At 42.0% G+C, this 18,733-nt stretch overlaps 1 protein-coding gene across 4 annotated transcripts in view; it reads right to left on the reverse strand.

Moving 5' to 3' along the window:
* Nucleotides 1-18,733, reverse strand: part of FLRT2 (fibronectin leucine rich transmembrane protein 2) — an 89,065-nt gene that overhangs the window by 57,388 nt on the left and 12,944 nt on the right. Inside the window, exon 1 of one of the 4 annotated variants that reach the window (XM_087818745.1) lies at nucleotides 15,353-15,372. The exons of 2 other annotated variants lie outside the window; for them this stretch is intronic. The gene's annotated coding sequence lies outside the window, so the exon portion shown is untranslated. Of the gene's footprint in view, nucleotides 1-8,792; nucleotides 9,831-15,352; nucleotides 15,373-18,733 lie in introns of those variants that run through there. One more of the 4 variants, XM_087818739.1, reaches the window with a different exon arrangement.

Consider the following 18,733-nt stretch of genomic DNA (forward strand, 5'->3'; position numbering starts at 1 on the left):
AAATGGTAAGACAGAGACAAGATTAAACCAGTGATCCTATGATAAATATATCTTCTTACTATAAAACGATCAGTGTACATTCAACGGCTTCTTTTTCAATATTATGTAAAATTAGGTAGAACCCATCAATTCAAGGGTTTTAGTTCCCTTTAATAATGAGGAAGCACTATTTTAAAATCCCAAAGACTTGATTGAATTATAAAATTAAAATTTTTGGTAAGCCCAGAATTGCACTTGAGAACTACTTCATTGCTATTCAGGAAATATGAGAGAGTAATTTATTGAAACATAAGAAAATAAATTTAAATTGGGCATTATTATATACACTAAAGACATGACAAGGTAAACCACATGAAATATGGCATCATGTATGAACTATCCTATAGAGTCAGAATAATAATCACCAATAGGACTTACACATGAATAGTAGTCTTCAACTTGCAAATTACTTTTGGATATAGTCTCACATCTGATCACTACAACAAACCCTTTAAGATTAGCACTATTATAATCCTCATCATATAGATAAAGAAGCTGATTTGCAGAAAGAATGTAAAGCGGCACAATTTAAGAACTATTACATTAAATTACATGTCATTTGTTTCAAGCATGATAGGCATAGTACTTACTGGTTTTCTGTAACAGTGTTGCCCATGTCTACAAAAGACAGAGAAGATGGCTTGAATGACAGAATCTTACTTTCATATGCTTTCTTTTATGTTATCTATGAGTCTGATGGCACACTCAGAAAACCAGCCTTTTTTGCCAAAGTCAAAATGTCTTCAGATAGATCCTCCATAAATACATTTAGAATTGTCTTGGTTGGCCCAACAGAGTTGGAATGATTTAGGCTTTTAATTACCTAAATATATTTCTAACTTAGATTGCTAGTAATGGTTTTTATTTGTTTAGATTTTTATTATCCTCTCTTTTTCTAAGACAACTCTTTGGTAAAATGAGGGAAAATAGTGTTTCTTTTAACACTCCCAAATTGCTACTCATCATAATGGTTTTAAAGAAGTCGCTAAAGCTTGTGAACTTACCCACCTAATTCAAGCAATATGTCATCAATGGAGTAATTAATTCATGAGACATGAAAAAAAAGTCAACTGGCTATACTCTTGTCCATATACAGGCAGAGAAGAGCAGATAGCTAAGTTCCACCTTGGTTTTCTGCCCTGTAAAGATTGAAAACACAGCCACTGAAGCATGGAAGCCCCTGCCTGCCCAACACTTCCCTTGATAAAAACATCTCAGGGATCAATCAAAGCAAGGGGACCAATGCCCTGACTTCTGGCTATTCATTCAAGTGTCAAATGTAGGACTGCCTCTTTTAAGGGCTTTTCCAGCTAGGACTTTTACTCATGTCAACAACACCATCTCCTCTTACTCTAGTATCTTCAAGGGGAGTTAGAACCAACTACCATCAATCAAGTTATGTACAAACACCAGACACATCCATGCTCTCTATTGAGAAAATGGATACAACATTTCACATTTTTTTAGAAGTCCTTTTATCTCTGTTTGTTTTTCTTCCTCAAGATCACACAAAGTACTGGGGTTTGGAAATAACACAAGATCTGAACCATGTCGGTCATAACAGGCACGGAGGGGGGAGGGGCATTCAATACATCTAGCCTTTGATAAATAGCATAAGCTTTGGAATCAGATACAGCTGGTCCTGTTCCAATCTCATCACCACCTCCTGGTTGTGTGGCCCTGATGGTAGAGATAACTGCTGTAATATTACTTGGGCATAACCATGCTAATTTAGACTTCATTAGGCTCCTGTAATGATTAAACTGAGTAAGGCATCAAGTGTTCAGAAAACCACAACTCTCAAAAATGACATATGTTTCTTTTAAGGACTGGATATCCTATAGGCGCTTCTGGATGTCTAACGTTATATAAGAAAAAACAAGATTTTAAAAGTGCATTCCTTTAATAGTCATCTTTATATTTAACACTGTGCAAACAGTCTCAGAAAAGCCAAGAAAGGAAGGCCAGGCTCTAGGGCTCGTGGCTTCTCCATCGCCTCTAGGTCTCTGGGACTCAAGGGCCTTGTGTCTTCTTGCAGGGTCCTGTTACAATCTATCGATTTTTCCTCACCTTATAAAATTTCCTTTGCTTAATTTCATTGGGCTGTTTCCCCTAGGTCATTCTGACCAATTACGTTCCTTGCTGTTTATACTATTCAACCATCAACAGATATCATTTTGAAGAACACAGTGCAATCATGCGATGGCATTCTTTCCTGTTATGGAGCTGTTGTTGCCTGAAGAATGACCTAAAGAACAAAATAATTGATGCCCATGAACATCGCAGCCTTTAAGAGAATTATGAAATAAATTAGGGTGGTTGGGGATTAGCCACAGTAGCTGATATTACATACCCATCTACTCTCTCCCTCACTCCAAATACTAATATCATCTCACTTGATCCTCAGAATGAGTCTGTGAGTTAGTATTATTAACCTCAGTTTACAGAAAAGGAGACTGGGTTTCCAAAAAGTCAAATAACATGCATTAAGTCAGCACAGCCAAAGAAACAATAGAGATTGCACTCAAACTTGGACTTCCTAATACCAATTGCCACATATCTTCCATAGAAAATCCAGATATTAAAAAGAAGTTTAATTTCTTACATGATATTCCTGTAAGAATAGAACAGTTTGAACAGAAAAAATGTCTATGTCTATGTTGACGTGAAATGTCCTTTTGGAAACCGAAGTCCGGTGGACTCAACAAGCTGACCAGATGTAAACTTTCCAAAGAACATGATGACTTTCCTCTCATGAACGCTTCTCCCAGGGGTCCATTAGCTGCCAAACATTCCGTTTCAGGAACTACCTGCATTTACTCCTATTTTGAAAACGTAAATACTTTCAAAAAACTAACATTTAGCATTTGTGTCAGTCATAGTCACTGTAGTGAGAATTAGTTTCCAACTTATCTTGAGCCCAGTTTTATTGTTATGACAGCTTGAGGATGGAAAAGAAACGTGGTGACAGAAGTGCCCCGTATACGTGAGGATGGGGAGCTCTCGATGGGGGGCACTGAAGCCAAACAACAAAATACGAAGACAACAATAACAACAGAAACAATTCCATAATTCTACCAAAGGCTGGGGTTGTGGAAAGCACCGGTGATTTTAAGGCTACATTATTACACATTTTAAAATAAGGGGGATTTCCCATTCCATTTGGAAAGGCTTCTGTTTTGCCACACTCCTACTTTATCACTGCTACTAGCAGCCATTCTGCAAGTTCCTCGGCCGTCACCAATTTCAGGGGCTGTGACACAAAGAGGGAGAGTTTCCACCCGGGCAAGGCCATGCGTCAGGATGCTTTGCCATCTACCTGCCAGGGTTCTGTGAGTGTTCCAATATATTTCCAGCCTTCATTCTGCACAATTCATAATCTAACAGATGGCACCCTTAAACCAGTGTCCCTGGTAGTCGGTCTCTTTGAAAACGAGGGCAAAGAAATGCAGAATAAAATGAAGTTGACTAGAAGAATGCACGCCCCCATTCCTTACAGTATGTTGACAACGGCTGACAAATTTCTAGCGGATATAATCTCACAGAACATGCACAGTAACGTTTTACAACAACATAAACTGAGATGGTAAGATACCTTGATAAATAGCTACTTTCTCACCCCGGGCTGTACTCCACTCTCTCCAGATCCGTGCACAGCTCCCATTACCATCAAACAGCCGGGGGGAATTACATACTTCTCAGAAGACAGCTTCTGAAACAGTGAGGAGATGGCAAAAAGCTGCAATTCAAATCCTGGGGTGGTGGGGTACAAACATGTTGTACACAACGTAATACCATTTTCGGAGGCAGAGAAATATACAGTGCAACGTGCAACAGAAAGGTAATGGGGGAAATTTAGTGTTCTCTGCACTGACAGTGAGCCGTTAACAAGGTAAAATTACCCAATATTGGTGCAATTTGGAGCTTGCATTTTGTGTTTGGGGAATTATGATAATGTGACAGGGTTATCGTTATAATTAGGAGAGTAATTAAAGTAACGGAGTAATTGCTCTTCTGCATTTTTCTTAGTCAAAAAGATCTAATTGTAGATAAAAAGAGAAAAAAGCATTCTTCATTTAGGTGTTTTTTTTTAAGTTCTCACAAGCATCACAGAACTCAAAGCAGTGAGAATAGTTACATTGGTACATAGCACCTTTCAATTTCCTTCACATGAACCATTTTTTTTTTTTAGCTGCTACGAATTCCTTCTCACACAGCATGGATTCCATGTGTGAAGACTGTCTATGAGGAATCGGCCTTTTTTATGTGATATTTCTAATTCTGAGAGGTTAAAATGTTTTTCTCCTTCATGCCTCCTGATTCTGGACTTAGTTTCAATTAATCGTATGTTCACACTGTCTCACGGGGAAAAAAATAGGAAATGCAAAATTGCTTCTCCCAAGCAGGTATTAGATCCACACGTAGACAAGTAAAAATTTAAAAATACATAAATCAACCTACTCATCCCTGAAGAGTTGAGGCGGGACAGACAGGTCTGTCTGGCAAAGACACTGAAGTATGGAAATGAGGACATATGTAGCGTTAAGAGATTTGTTAAAAGTCCTGGGGGACTTAGGGTGGTTAATACACGGTACAATATACAGATGATATAGAATTGTAGACTTGAAACCTATATAATTTTTTTAAATATGCTTTTATTGATTTTAGAGGAAGGGAGAGGGAGGGAGGGAGAGATGTTGATGTGAGAGAAACATCCATGGGCTGCCTCCTGCACACCCTCAACTGGGGATGGGGCCGCAACCTGGGCATGTGCCCTGACCGGGAATCGAACTGGTGACCTTTTGGTGCATGAAACAAAGCTCAACCAACTGAGCAACAAGGGCGAAGGCTGAAAACTATGTAATTTTATTAACCAATGTCACTCCCAATAAATTCAATAAATAAATAAGTACATAAATCCTGGGGCAGAAGGGAGCAGACCTCCTGGAAGAGCTGGGAGAAAGTGCACATTTTGCTCAAATCCTATGGGCTTCCTGAAATAAACAAAAAGCTCTGTCCACTCAACAGGAAGAGAGAGTGATGGAGACAGGCCCAGGAAAATATTGAGTAAACACTGCGAATGCCCAGGGGTTCCTGGGGTCAGAGGTCTCACCCGTAGACTGCCACCTGCCCTCAGGTGCCAAGGGCAGCGGAGACCCGGGTCCGAGTGCCGAGTCCATCACCGGAGGGGAACTGAGCCACGAGACTGTGTGCGGCTGGTACCACTTTTGTGAGCCTCCCTTTCCTGACCTGAAAAATGGTCCTATCCATGTAACTTGCTGAGCTGCCACGAGGTAATAGAAAGTGCAAAAGGGCTTTATAAACAACACATGCATTACATGTATCCGTATGTACATATATGGCATATCACATATGACCATGACTACACGCAACTGTGGTTGAGCTCCCTGGCTCCCTTTCCTCTGGGCAGTAAAAGCAGCACATTCAAAGGGCACCTAAACTATCTGGAAACAAAATAACTCACTCATTTTAGTGTAAAGTTACCCAAAGTGATTACTTACTCTACCTGGTGGACCTTTTTTGGCCTATCTCCTTATTTCTGTTCCTTCATCAGGGGTCATCTCGAAGGTTACTTCCTTCTCGAGCCTCCCCAGGGCTGCGGAGGGGGAATGAGCCCCGTTTCGACTCTGCTCCAGGCTGCCGCCTACACCCCCACCATCGCCGCTTGTGACACTTGCTCCCTTGTCTGTGCACAGCCAGACTGTGACCATGAGACAGGGCCTGAGTCCTCTGCACCTTGGTGCCCTTAGGCTAAACACAGGCTCAGAAAGGATGCGCTCGCTGGGCTGAATAACAGAATCTTTAGCATGAGTAACTACGGCAGTTACATATGTGTTTATATGCATGTGAATGCATGTGTGCATATCTGCATATATGCATGTGCTTATATGTTCACTTATCTGCCCATATGAATTCACAGGGTGTCCCCAAAAAATGTATACATACACTTTCAATAATTATAAAGGCAGGGTTTATTAAAATGCATTTCATTTTCATTTAACAGCTATCAGCTATTAAAGAATGTATACATTTGGGGAGAGACACCCTATATTTTAAATACAGCTTCCATTGATTAGGATCCTAAACCCTTAGGAAGCCACTAGCCACCCACACTACCCAATCCGGAGGAGGTGATGTGAGTAACTGGTCCTTTATTTCAGAATTCATTCGTCCCCCAAGCTTGTCGTCTGCTCTGGCAATGGCAGAGTATCACAGCAATCACTCCAAAGAAACACTGTGCCCAACAGGCACGACACAAAAGCTCTGGAAAAATAAAATGGAAATCTAGAAGGAATTATATAGCAGGAACTCCCCAGCGAATAAACTGCTGTTTTCTGAGCGACTGCATCTTCCCCTCTCCTTTGTGGTGCGATTTTCAGCTGAGAGCATTAGGTAGCAAGGAGCACTGTAATTAAAGCTTCAAACAGAAAATGATGGAACACCAAGAGCGACTTCTCCTTTGAAAGCGCATTTCAATTCTCCCCGTGTCTCCAGAAGAAAAATGCTTCTGACAGTCTGTATTTTACCCGTTTCATTTAATAATGCGTATCGACGTTTATCCAGGAACATCGGCCGTTGCTTTACTTTGGGTTTTAAACCGGCTAAGCACCAGCCCAACCCTGTGACTCCAACTCTCCAGCCCCCTGCTCTGCACCCACCCTGTCTGTTTTCTCTGTTCTCTCTGCTTATGTTTCAAATTAATTTTTGAAGCGAGGATAACTGTTGCGGGATAAAAATGGGAATTTCCTAAAAATCTCAAATAAAACTCGGGGGGCAGTGGAGAGCCCTCCACCTCGTGTTCTGCAATGTCATAGCCCAGCTGAAAACCCGGACACACACAGGACATAGATGTCCCAAGAGCAAAGCATGCTCTGTGCTTAGAACATCATAGGAGACGCTCTCTACACAACTCCGTTACCTGCTTTCCTGCAGAGGCCCCAGTGAACCTCTGTTTCTACAGTCCCCCTTCCCTCTTACATGCAGTTCTCAGAAGTGTCTGTTTTGTTCTGCTTTAATTTTTATGATGTCTGGGTCTGTGTAGGGACACCACCTAGTCTGCCTCCTTCTTGAAAATCGGGGTACCCTATTCATAAACCTAATACAATGTAAACTCAGGGAAGAAGAAACTCAAGCAGATGTATTCATCACTTCGTTCAATCCTTGGTGAGAAGCCGTGGAGGTCTTGCAAGATGATGGATGTGCTCTAAAGGTATCTGTAAACTAGAAATGTAGCTACCTAACAAAAAATGCTCCAAAGGAGTTCTGTGAATTAGTCGTGGCTTTAAGCTTCCAACTGAGTGAGAGGGTCTATTTTTAGGGTTCATCACTTAGAAAACAGGAAGAATTCATGAAGTCACTTACTAGAACAATTACAAATGGGACAGAAGTTGTGCTGGCAAAGCATTATTTACACTAATGGCAGCAGGTAATACTTCATATGTGCACATATTACGTGCCAGGTCCTACTCTGAGCACATCGTATGCATGAACTTGTTCAATCCTCTAAACAACTCTATATGGCAGACATTATCTCCATGCTCCAGATGAGAAAACTAAGGGCAGAGAGACAACTTGTCTAAGGTAGCTGAGTGCAGAAGAGATGGTACTGAAAGCCAAGGAGTCTGGCTGCAGGTCGAGCTTACCCATTTTCTACAGCTGCCTCTGGGTGCAGGTGCACCCCTGCAGGAGCAACATTACTGGGACGAAAACGGAGTCTCCTCAAGGAACACATGCCATTCCCAGACCAAGCTCAGGCTCTGATTCAATTTTTAAAACTAAAACATTTTTATCAAGAGAATTTTATCACTAACTTTTTGAAATTAATACAGTGCCACTTGGTGAAATTTGGGGGGAGAAAGCAGGGTATTTGGGATGGAGAACAGAGCTTGTCAAAAGGTAAGTAAAAGCTGTAACCGGCTTTAGTTAGGACATACCAACCTGAATGTGCCTGATCTCGAAAAGATAAGTAAAGATCTAAGCTAAAGCTCCTACCAAAGAAATCACCGCACCTTGCAAATACTCCTTGCAAAACCCAGTGGGCGTTGTCTCAGAGGGCACATACTGCAGATGAGTTCCATATAATTGTCTCTAAAATACCAAACGTTGTTAAAATGGTAAGCATCCAGACAGCACTGCTTATTACTATTGCTTTGATTTAATTTTAAGGGAACCATCTGTATATTCCAGACGGTTTTATGTAAGTAGAAAATGTCTATATTCACACAACTGAATTTATCAGTTTAATGTTAAATTTCTTACTTATGTGCCTCCTAGTCCTATTTTGTTAATATCTCACTGCTAAAAAATACAAATGTTCACATCTTCCTCTGATTGTTAAAAGTTTTAACAGCTTTCTTTTTCCTAGTTTTAAATAGTTGGCTTTCTTGCCACTTTCTTCTATTCCTACCAGATCCATTTTAAGATTTTAGCTAGGGGAGAAATAGCTATGTTGCTGACCTGTAGCATTGTGTAGGAATCTAGGCATATTCAGCATATTCAGACATACCGAAGAGTCCTCTCTGACCGTATTAGCAAGATTCTTAAGGTGGCTAACTTCCTTTGGCCCCTGACATCAGGATCTCATTCTACTATGAAATGCAATGTAAAAAGCCTTCCATACTTTGCCACCTGTAGACTTTCCGACCCACCCTTTCAATAAAGATAGCTTTTATATGAGTAAAATCGAATTTCTAACTTGCATACCAAGTCTCTAAGGACCCAAATTACATTACCATTATGATGTCTATCTCCATTAGACAGGCGTTAGTAGGTGATGTTATAGGTCTTTCATCCACATCAGAGCCTTCCGTGGGGCGCGATGTATACCCAAGGGGTGGGGGGGGGTGAGCTAGGACATGACAAGGAGCCACCTCTGACTCTACAGGACGGCAAACCACCTCGGGGAAAAGGGGCCTCAGAGCCGGACCTCAAAGGTCATCCTGTAGTGACGCCGAACTGTTCTGTGACACCGGTAGAGTTCACTGATCTATTTTTCCATTCGGAAAGAAATGGCTAATGGGTCCATAGCGTTCCTTGGGTTAGAAACCATCCCCACACGCACAATGCTAATTGTCTAGGTCCAAGTCAGTAAGTTACATTTTACAAATACTGGTTCAAGTAGACATAGCATCCTTTCCAGAGGGAAATGAGGGGAGTTGGCTTCGTTGTCAGCTTCGGCTGGAACATCAGGTATCAGATAAGAAATGGCGTGAAGAATGCAAAACAGGTACAAAAAACACACAGGGGCGGTCTGATGCGACCCCGAGTCGACCGCAGGCCACGGGCAGGCTTCGAAACCAAGGAGGATGTGTCGCTTCCAGGCCGCATTTCTCAGGTGCGCTAATGTGTCAGGAAATGAAGCACGGATTTCTCCCAGTCCGCAGGAAGGGCATCTGCAGCCTGTGATCAATCACTGTCAAGTGTTTATCTTCTCCGGGGCCTTTCTGCAAGATGACAGTTTATTAAGTCCCTCGAGAAGGCCACTAAACTAGCACTTAGAACTTTCTGGCATTTGGGACTTCGATACATACTTGTTGATGGCTGGCCCGGGGAGGAATCGTTTTTACTTAAATATAGGTGGTGTCCTGCAGAGCATAATGAAACCCTTTAATCAGTTCAGCTCTTTGAAAAGAGTCCAGTCAAACGTTTTCCCCTTTCTGTTACATGAGAAAGACAAGGGAAGGGAGGCTTGGCTTTCTATTTCTGATGAGATTTCCTTTCCAATTTAAACCCTCAAAATCACCTCTGAAAAGTATCCGCGGCGCTCCGTAAACTAACGAACATAACACTGAACCTCTTCTGCTTTCACCGTCATCGAGCCAAGGGCGGCAAGGCCTCCGAGCCTCACCTGCTGGGCTCTGCGCCTAGGACGGAAGGCCGCCCCCTTCCCAACCTGCAGCGCAGAGCGCCGCCTGCCACCGCCACCGTTGGCGACAACCTGCGATCTCCTGCCCTTTCGCCTTCTCCCGCAGCCTTCCCTTCCCTCCCGCTCCCTCTCACTCCTTCCTCCCGGAAATCCTAGTTGATTCCCTCTGTCACCTAACCAGTGCTGGGGTCTGAGGCCGAAAGTGTGAATTGGTGGCCGTAGTTCCAAGGGGTTCAGTGAGGAGAGATGACCCTTCAATGATCCTGGTGGCATAGTCTCCTGGAGGGGGGGAAAGAGAGAGGTGGTGGTAGAGATAGAGACAGAAGGAGAGATAGAGGAGAGACAGAGACAGAGATAGAGACATTGACAGTGATAGAGGTAGAGATAGAGAGATGATAGAGATATAGATAGATAGAGAGAAAGAGAGAGAGAGAGAGAGAGAGCTCTAAAGAGAGGACACGTCTATTACTGGGCATTGAAAGTGGACTACTACGAAATGCTGTTTGCATTCTAAGATTTTATTGTCACATATCTCCTAATTTCACATTTCTTAGCCACTAACCCTTTACCACTGCAGTGCCCACTGCATCCTTTGCTCTGTGTGAATGCAAAGGAGAGTGGGTGTGCATTTCATAACAATGACTAATGCAGATGCCTGCACAATCTTACCCAAATGAGAAGAAAAGAGCGAACAGGTGGAAGGTAGTTGCTCCCTAAGCATCCCCTGCCTTAGTCAGTGTATCTTCTTGCTTGAAATGCTTGAATTTACAAAAATCCCATAGTTAGACTTTAAGGTGAGGGTCCTATACTGAGCACTGCATCAATAGAAACTCCATTACCCCTGCAGTCTTCTAAAAGTGGATCCTGGAGGTTAGGCTGGTGAATATTTCAGAGGCTCAATGCAGTGGCAGGACCATCAGATATATGAGCAACAAGAGTCATTAGTTACAACAGTTTAGGCCTCTTGGAAGGATTTTTGGAATAGCTTCTTCATATCAAAGGTTTCACAATCAGCCTTCTAAATCCTGCCAATAAGCCAAAAGGTCTTCTTGTCTTGTATCAGCTATAACAGAATCATTAATATTATCATTATTCAACATTTGCTGAGCTCCTAGAGGGACTAAAAGGACCATATGTCTCACTGAAGAAGCCTGTGGGATGTTCCTCTGTGACCATCTGCCTTTGGTACCTTTGAAGGGCATGACTTAGGCTGTTGGGTCAGTAATACAGGGACACATTAATGTCTATTATTTTCTGACAACATTGGTGATGATTACCTATTTTTGAATAAGCCATGTTGGAAGACTTGTTAATATTCCGTGAGCACTTAACTACACCAGGCACTATGCCAAATGCCCCACACGTGTTAGCTCACTTAATCCTCATGGCAACTCATTAAGGAGCTTTTGATTTTGCTATCCCCACTGCTCAGATGAGAAAAGCAAGGCTTAGATAGATTAAGTGCCTTGACAAGAAGTCAAAATCCTGAAGCTGTGAAGGCAGCTCAAGCCCTAACCACTAATGCTAGCTCCCTAGATTCTGATCATTAGAGAATGACTGGAAATGCTCAGTCTTGACCAGATAAAGAAACTGAGGCTCAACAAGGTTGAGTAATTTGAGAGCAATCAAAGATATTTTAGAGATAGCACAAAAACTAGAACTCAGACCCGCGAAGCAACCTACTGATCTTTTGAGTACCACACACTGCTTGTCCAACTCAATTCATGGCACCAGTTATTGACAAGATGACTATTTGTTACATAGCTCCACACAACAGAAAGGGACATGAAGTTCAGCATTTCATTTTCCTCTCTGGGAATCTATGACATAGGAATAATTGCCCATGCCCTACCTACTATAGGAGATAGGAAAGTAAAATGGTATACCCCAAATAAAAAATAATAAAAATATGAGTTACAAAAATGGAAAGAATTATGAAAAATGGATCCCATCTTTAAGTTTCTCACTTCATATCATTTTTTCTCTCTGGCAATAATTGGATCTTCAGCTATTCATTAGGGTCTACTGAAATCTTAAACAAAATAAGTCTTTTATGTATTTTAGGGCAGCTTTGCTATACATATTTATCCATTCCATGCATTTATCCATGCATGCATGCATGCATTCATCCACCCACATATTAAAGAATTTAGAATGCAGTGGCAATTAGCCAACACATAAAACCAACAGCAATGAACTAAATCATGCTATATATAATACCTTCCAAAACTTACTTCACTTAGTCTTTATAAGAACTTTGTAAGAGAGTAATGTCTTCATTTCGCAGAAGAGGCTGATAAAATTATAATTTGCCCAAAGTTTCACAGTCAGGTAACAGCAGAGCTGGAATTCAAGCTCATTTCCATCTAATTCCAACACTGAACAACCACGCAGTACTTGAGATTCCATCTGTTTGGAATCATGTATGGACCTGCCCTTGACCACAAGGTACTGACCCTCCCAACCCTCCCTATTAAACAGAACAAGTGGGGGTGACACTGGAACCTCTATTGCTATCACTTGGGCTTTAGAATTAAATCATGGAGTGACATAAAAAAAGGAAACATTCCTTTTTTTACTAATCCTCAATAAATACCCTTTGGAGAAGGGTAGAAGCTACTATAAGGAGAAAAAGAAGGTTCTAGAAGGTATCTCTACCAGTGGCATGCTTGTGCCCTTCTGAAGTTTTTCCCCCACTAACACTTCCTAACTTTCTAAACAATCTCATTGCTTATATGATTTCAGTTATAACCTAATGGTCCTGTTCACATTCATACCCACCCCAACTACCACTCCTCCAACCGCAACACGCTCTGAATTTTGAAGACAGAAGAAAATGAGACTTGAAGTTTAAATTCCTTCATCTTTCTTATTTAACCTTTAGTAAAAAGGTGGAGTCAGAATCAAACTCAAGGACCAGTTAAATCAAATGATAGACGTCTCTCTAGATTTCATTATTTACAACTGTCTCCACCACTTAAGGACAAAAAATTATCTGAATTGTGTTGTGTTTTTTTCCAGGAATTTATTTGCTATATATTTTCATAGAAATTCCATTAATTACTTAGAAATAAGGAATCATGGAAAAGGAAGGGGCAATGACAAGCCAGCTCCTTGCACGCCTGTCATGAAGATCAAATTTAAGCTAACCCATCAAGATAATTATTTTTGTTCCTTTAAAAGTCGCTAATGATGGCAATGCTACAATTTTCCCATGAAACCCTTTCTATATTCCCGAAGCATTTCATACAAGAGCAGTATCTCCACACACAGAAAAACAGAAGCAAGGGGAAGTTCTATTATCTATTGATTAAAGGTGGGAAGGAAATCATGTTCTATATACCCTTCTTTATCTTATAACATTGTGTTTCCAGACTATCTAGACTGAAATCTAGATAAAGCAGCACTGACTTTTCACCAGAAAAGAAGCCCCTAAATATAATTGGGCATGACTGTGGGGTTTTGATATGCAAAGCACCTTCATCACTTTTGATGACACTAATATTATGCAGAAGAAGAAAAAAAATTCTCATTAGCCAATTATAATTACATCTGTCATTCGTGCTGAATGAAATGTGTTTCATATCACTTCATTTTTTCCACAGTGTGTTCTGCAATGGAATTATTTACTGGTTCGCCTTTTTTGCTCCCCTCTTTGTAATGGCTTTCGCCTGTTGCTCACCTGTTTCCTAATAGACATTCCCCAGGGTACTCTCGGAGTAAATCTGCTTCTTAGATGCTCTTACTTGAGAATTTCACCTGGTGGAATCACTCACAGCACTGTCCCCATAGAATAGATCACGGGCGTCGCAATTTTCATGTTTACAAGTGACAAGCTCAAATTCAGTAGGAAAAATTCCTTTGTGCCGTTGGTAAGTCAGACTCTGCAGGCAGCTGTTTTGAAGAGCACTTTCTTTGAGTAATTCTTTTCTAATAATCCATGATACCCACTGTTTTGGAGGGGATGAGACTGCTGGAAAGATTACCTTTTTTTCCCCCTAGAAAGAGAAATGACTTTAAGGGTTCTTCAGCAGCAAGTGTCCTAATTGAGACACAGTGATGACTATTTCTTGGGGAGCCAACCCTCTTCTGGACCCCAGAAATAAGTGCCGTTATGGAGAAATCAAGCAAGAGGCACCATGGCTCCACAGAGGGCTCCTTTGGGGGAACAGGGGCGCAGTATTACAGAACTGCCTTCTCCATGCAGGAAAAAACAGCCCCTTAAAAACCACAGCGTTCGTATCAGTTCAAGTTGGAGGGCAAAGAGGACAGGAGCCAATGCCGGTCCCTCTGAATCCAAACTCCACAGACTTCTCATTCCCCCCCCACTGCCCCCCCGAGTCTTGCTGCAACTCCCCTTTTTAAAAGAACACCGTCACGGAGATAATGAAAAAGCAAATGATTGATGTCTTTTTCAAAACATACAGATGTTTTCGAAGATTCCAGCAAGCCAGAGTCTATGGTTTTGCAATACTGCGAGCATCTATTTCAGTATAAGCTACCAAGACACTAATTCTTGCTATCAAGCCTCAGTTATAAGAATCCAATTCAACATAATCAAGTTCTAATGCCTTGTGATTATTTCTGTTTGCTCTTGCCTCGAGGCCTGGGAAGACTACGGGTTCTACAAACAAAAACAGAGGGCTCATGATGCTGCTGGAATGTTCCACCTTCCTGTTTTCAAAGCAAGGGCATGCTGCTTCAACACAGGAATCCACCGAGGGAACAAAGGAAGCTTCTTCTATTAGGTAACTTTACAATTCAAAAACAGAAGTTATTTGTGCAAACTTTGTCAATGTTAACTTGCTCAATATTTAAAATCTGGTGGGAAGCAGTGTATGGAGAGGAGACATAGACTTGTGCTGTATGTTTCACAGAGGTGGGTTTGGGGTCAGATACAGGAGTTCACGTTAGCCCCTGACATTTATTGGGCACTGCCTTTGCCCTAAATGAGCTCACAGATAGCAGAGACCAAGCATTAGGTAAAATTTTACATCATGAGACCACTCTAAAGATAAAAGTAAGGACGTATCCTAAATTTAGTTCCTAAGAGAAGATTAACATTCTAGTGAGGAGATTAGGAAAAGTTATGGAAGGAAAGGCCTTGAGTGTCAAGCTAAGAATCTGAGACTTGGCCCTGCAAATAACAGTGTAATCTCATCAGCACAGGACCAGGGAAGAGTAAAGGAACTATTGTGTGAAGGCCAGAGGTGGAAAAACACACATGAGCTTAACTACCATGGATACCATGGGACCAACTTTAAAGGGCAAGAACAGAATTTTTTAAAGATGCATAAAGCTAGGAACAGGAGAGCTGAAAATGAATGGAAGAGAGTAGGAGAGACGACTCGAAGTCGTGGTTTTAGACAGTATGTTTAATAGGGAAACACAATATAAGCAGAATGGGACTCAGTTGGGGATAATTACCTCATTCTACAACCCTCCAACGCTGAAGTCCAGCAGGAAATCCAAGCAAGTCCAGCACTCGGAGTGGAGAGGGGAGAGTAACGCAGGGTAGCAGGCTGATGCCTCACAGATGCCCGTGGTCCGGACAAACTGGGCAGCCACGTCCAGTGACAGGGACACTGGCAAGCTCGGATTACTTTCACACGGCCTGATCACGTCTCAACTGCAAACTGCAGACAGCAAATATTTTGGTTCCACCCAATTCAGCTTGACTCCCACTGCCACAGGCAGAGACACCACAGACTTCACCAGAGGACCAAAGAGAGCTGGCGTTTTCACGTGGTCGTGGAGTTGGCTGGCTATGGAGCCATTCACCAGACTGCTACCACTCCTGGGCAGAGGCGGCTTTCCTAAACCACCGCATCAGTGAGCCCGCCTGGGCTCACCCAGGTCAGCAGCAATCGCATGCCACCCCATCCACAGCTCCTCACCACAGATCATGGGCATATGGTGACACAGGAGGTAGAAGTAACAGTAGCCACAGTCTAGGTGCCTCAGGGGAAATGAGGAAACTAAGGAATGGATCACTTAATTTAGACAGTATCTAAATAATGGAAGGGCCTCGGTTATAATCTCTGAATTCATAAAACACAACTCTGACACATGCATAGAGGAATGCATCGACAGAAAGTGGGGAAAAGGGTGACGGTCGGAAATCAAATCAACAGGGTGAAGACTTGCAAGCACATACTGTGCTTCTTTTCAAATTATCAACGTGGCACAGCCTTTTCAGCCCATCTCTGGGTCATTTTTTCACCCAATAAAGTCTACTGCCTGAGCAATTACACAGGTTCAGAAATGGAGAGAATCAGACCTATTTATATGACACAGTCAATTCTCCAGCAGAGGCCACTCATTTTATGTTATTATCTCACCTCTGGTCAGCCCACTGTCCATTATCACCTCTACAGGGAAAAGCAGGTGCATCTCAAACCCATCCATTTAACTATTTATTAGTAGTACTGGTAAAAGGGTATAGGAGCAAAACAGCAAGTGTTCTCTACAATAAACGGCCTCCTCGATCACTAGGCATTTACCCACAGACCTTTCTTAATGCTGAGAACATGCTGGAAGTTGTCACACTTTATTGTCAAAATTGTGATTCTTCTCTCTTCTCATTTTACAGCAATAAAATGAGAGGCCAAAGAATCTTTTTCGGTCAAAAGTGGCAAAGAGCAAATAATGATTTTTTAGATTATTATCTATTAAAAAGTCAAAGATAAAAAAGCTGAGCTACAGGTTACCCACTGGACAGTGGGTAATCATCCTGAGTTTGATTTTTAGGGCATGAGAAAATAAATTTAGAGTTGATTTTGGAAATTACCGAGCACGCACCTATCCTGTAAGTTTAACTGACAATAGCTACAAAATAAGATAAGCAACCTCAGGCAATTCTCTCTACTTTATTTTCCCTGTGTGTAAAATGGGGTTAATAGTAATATTACTAAACACAACCTACTTTACAGGGTTTTTGTGAAGATTTAAATGTGATAATACACATGAACTGCATAAACAGCTCTCTAAATAAACCTTAACTATGATCAATATGATAAATTTATTATCATTATCATTATTATTATTCCCTTTGGATGACAATGTGTCCTTGCTGACACTCAGTGTGGTTCAAGAATCAGGAGACGTGCTGTTTCTAAACAGTCCTATAAACTAGCATTACAAGATCTTCTGGGTGGTGTTGTAAGCCCTCAGTATAAAGGACAGTCATTTATCAAAAACCATCTCAGATGGCATCCCATGTGTTTCCTCCTATTGGCATGGAAAGTGTTGCCAACGTACAGACAGCCCAGAGGGCACGAAGGGTTATGGTAGGGACACATCAAAATATGCCCCATCATCTGCTCTTGTGTTACTGAACATTTTGCTGAAAAAGGGGGAGAAGAGCCTGGAGTGTGTTTACGTGTGCACACCCCCCCCCCCGAGTGCATGCAAGTCAGCTCTGTCCATCATCCATAATCCACCATGGAAGCACAAGGTGTTGTAAGAGTGCTCTTTTGGCGAGCAAGAAGGATTTAAGGTCCAACTTTGTCACCATCATGATCACACCGAACCCCATCAGTTTAGAATTTCTTGTAACCCTCGTACGCTCTTTGTTGTATTCCATGTCAAGTCGTGAAGACTAGGGTGGATCCTGCTTTGTGAAGACAGAATGATTAGGGAGTTATCATTTCTAGCTTTCTTTTCTCCTCTCTGGAAGGCCCTGGCTCCTCAGATATCTCCATCGGGAAAGAACGTGCCTAGGATAAAATAAACAAAATAAAAACACAGAGCAAAAAATAAAAATAAAAAAAGAGAGAAACTGCACGCATTTTTCACAAGTTCTTCACTCTCTTTAATTATGCCAAGATACACAAAGTTAATGTGATGAGTTAAATGTCTCATTCTATGAAAACCACATCTTCAGGAACATCTACTTAACGGATGGCTTTACTGGATGCCAAGAAAGATGTATCATCAAGCACAATTATCTCTTCTTTAAACAGCTCTTCCGATGTGGCATCTGGATTGCCTCATGTGTGGTTTGGAGAGCTTGATGCTGATCCGGGTTGAGTTAACCAGCAGGCGAGCAGCCCGGGGAATGCTAAGTATGAAGAGAAACACGCTTCACCATCTTTGGCACGTGGCTACACAGGATGGGTCCTGAGAATGAGGCCTGAGTGAAGGTTTGAGACCCAGACTGTCCTAGATCTCACATGTCATGGTAACAGCTTTAGATGGACTTTATCCAGATGGACAGGGAATGAGGTATTATGACATGATTTGTCTTTTTTGGAAATTAACTCCGGGGACACCAAGAAAATCCAGTACAATCGTTTAGGAGATGCTGACGGGTGATGGAAAGACCACACAAAGGCGGTGGCTACAAGGTGAAGCCAGCCCTGGCGCTCGGCTCCCCTGAAGGCTTTCCTGGGAGAGCTGGGCTAAACCTAGCAGTCATTCCCTAGGTGGCAAAACACACAGTGAAAATACTCGGAGATTCACAAGCGACTATAAACCAGATGGTTACAGAAGCATAGAGTCTCTGGATCGGAAAACATTCTAAAAATTGTCTAAGTCGGTGATCTCCAGTCCTGGGAGCTTCTGAACATTCACATTCCCAGACTTTATCAATTTAATAAACCAGAATCTCCAGGCCTAGAGCCCAGGAACCTGGATTTTTAACCATGTCCTCTGGTTAATTAAGATGGATAAGTGAAGTTTGGAAAAGGCGACTATGGGCCACCCCATTGGAGTTCTTGGTGATGGGGAAGGAGCTCTTCTTTGAAAGACCAGCCCAAATGTCGCACAGGAAACGCAGCGCGGCGCCTGGCACACGGTGAGGGGCCG

The sequence above is a fragment of the Miniopterus natalensis genome, chromosome 1, assembly GCF_054644295.1.
Source record: "Miniopterus natalensis isolate mMinNat1 chromosome 1, mMinNat1.hap1, whole genome shotgun sequence".
Taxonomy (NCBI): domain Eukaryota; kingdom Metazoa; phylum Chordata; class Mammalia; order Chiroptera; family Miniopteridae; genus Miniopterus; species Miniopterus natalensis.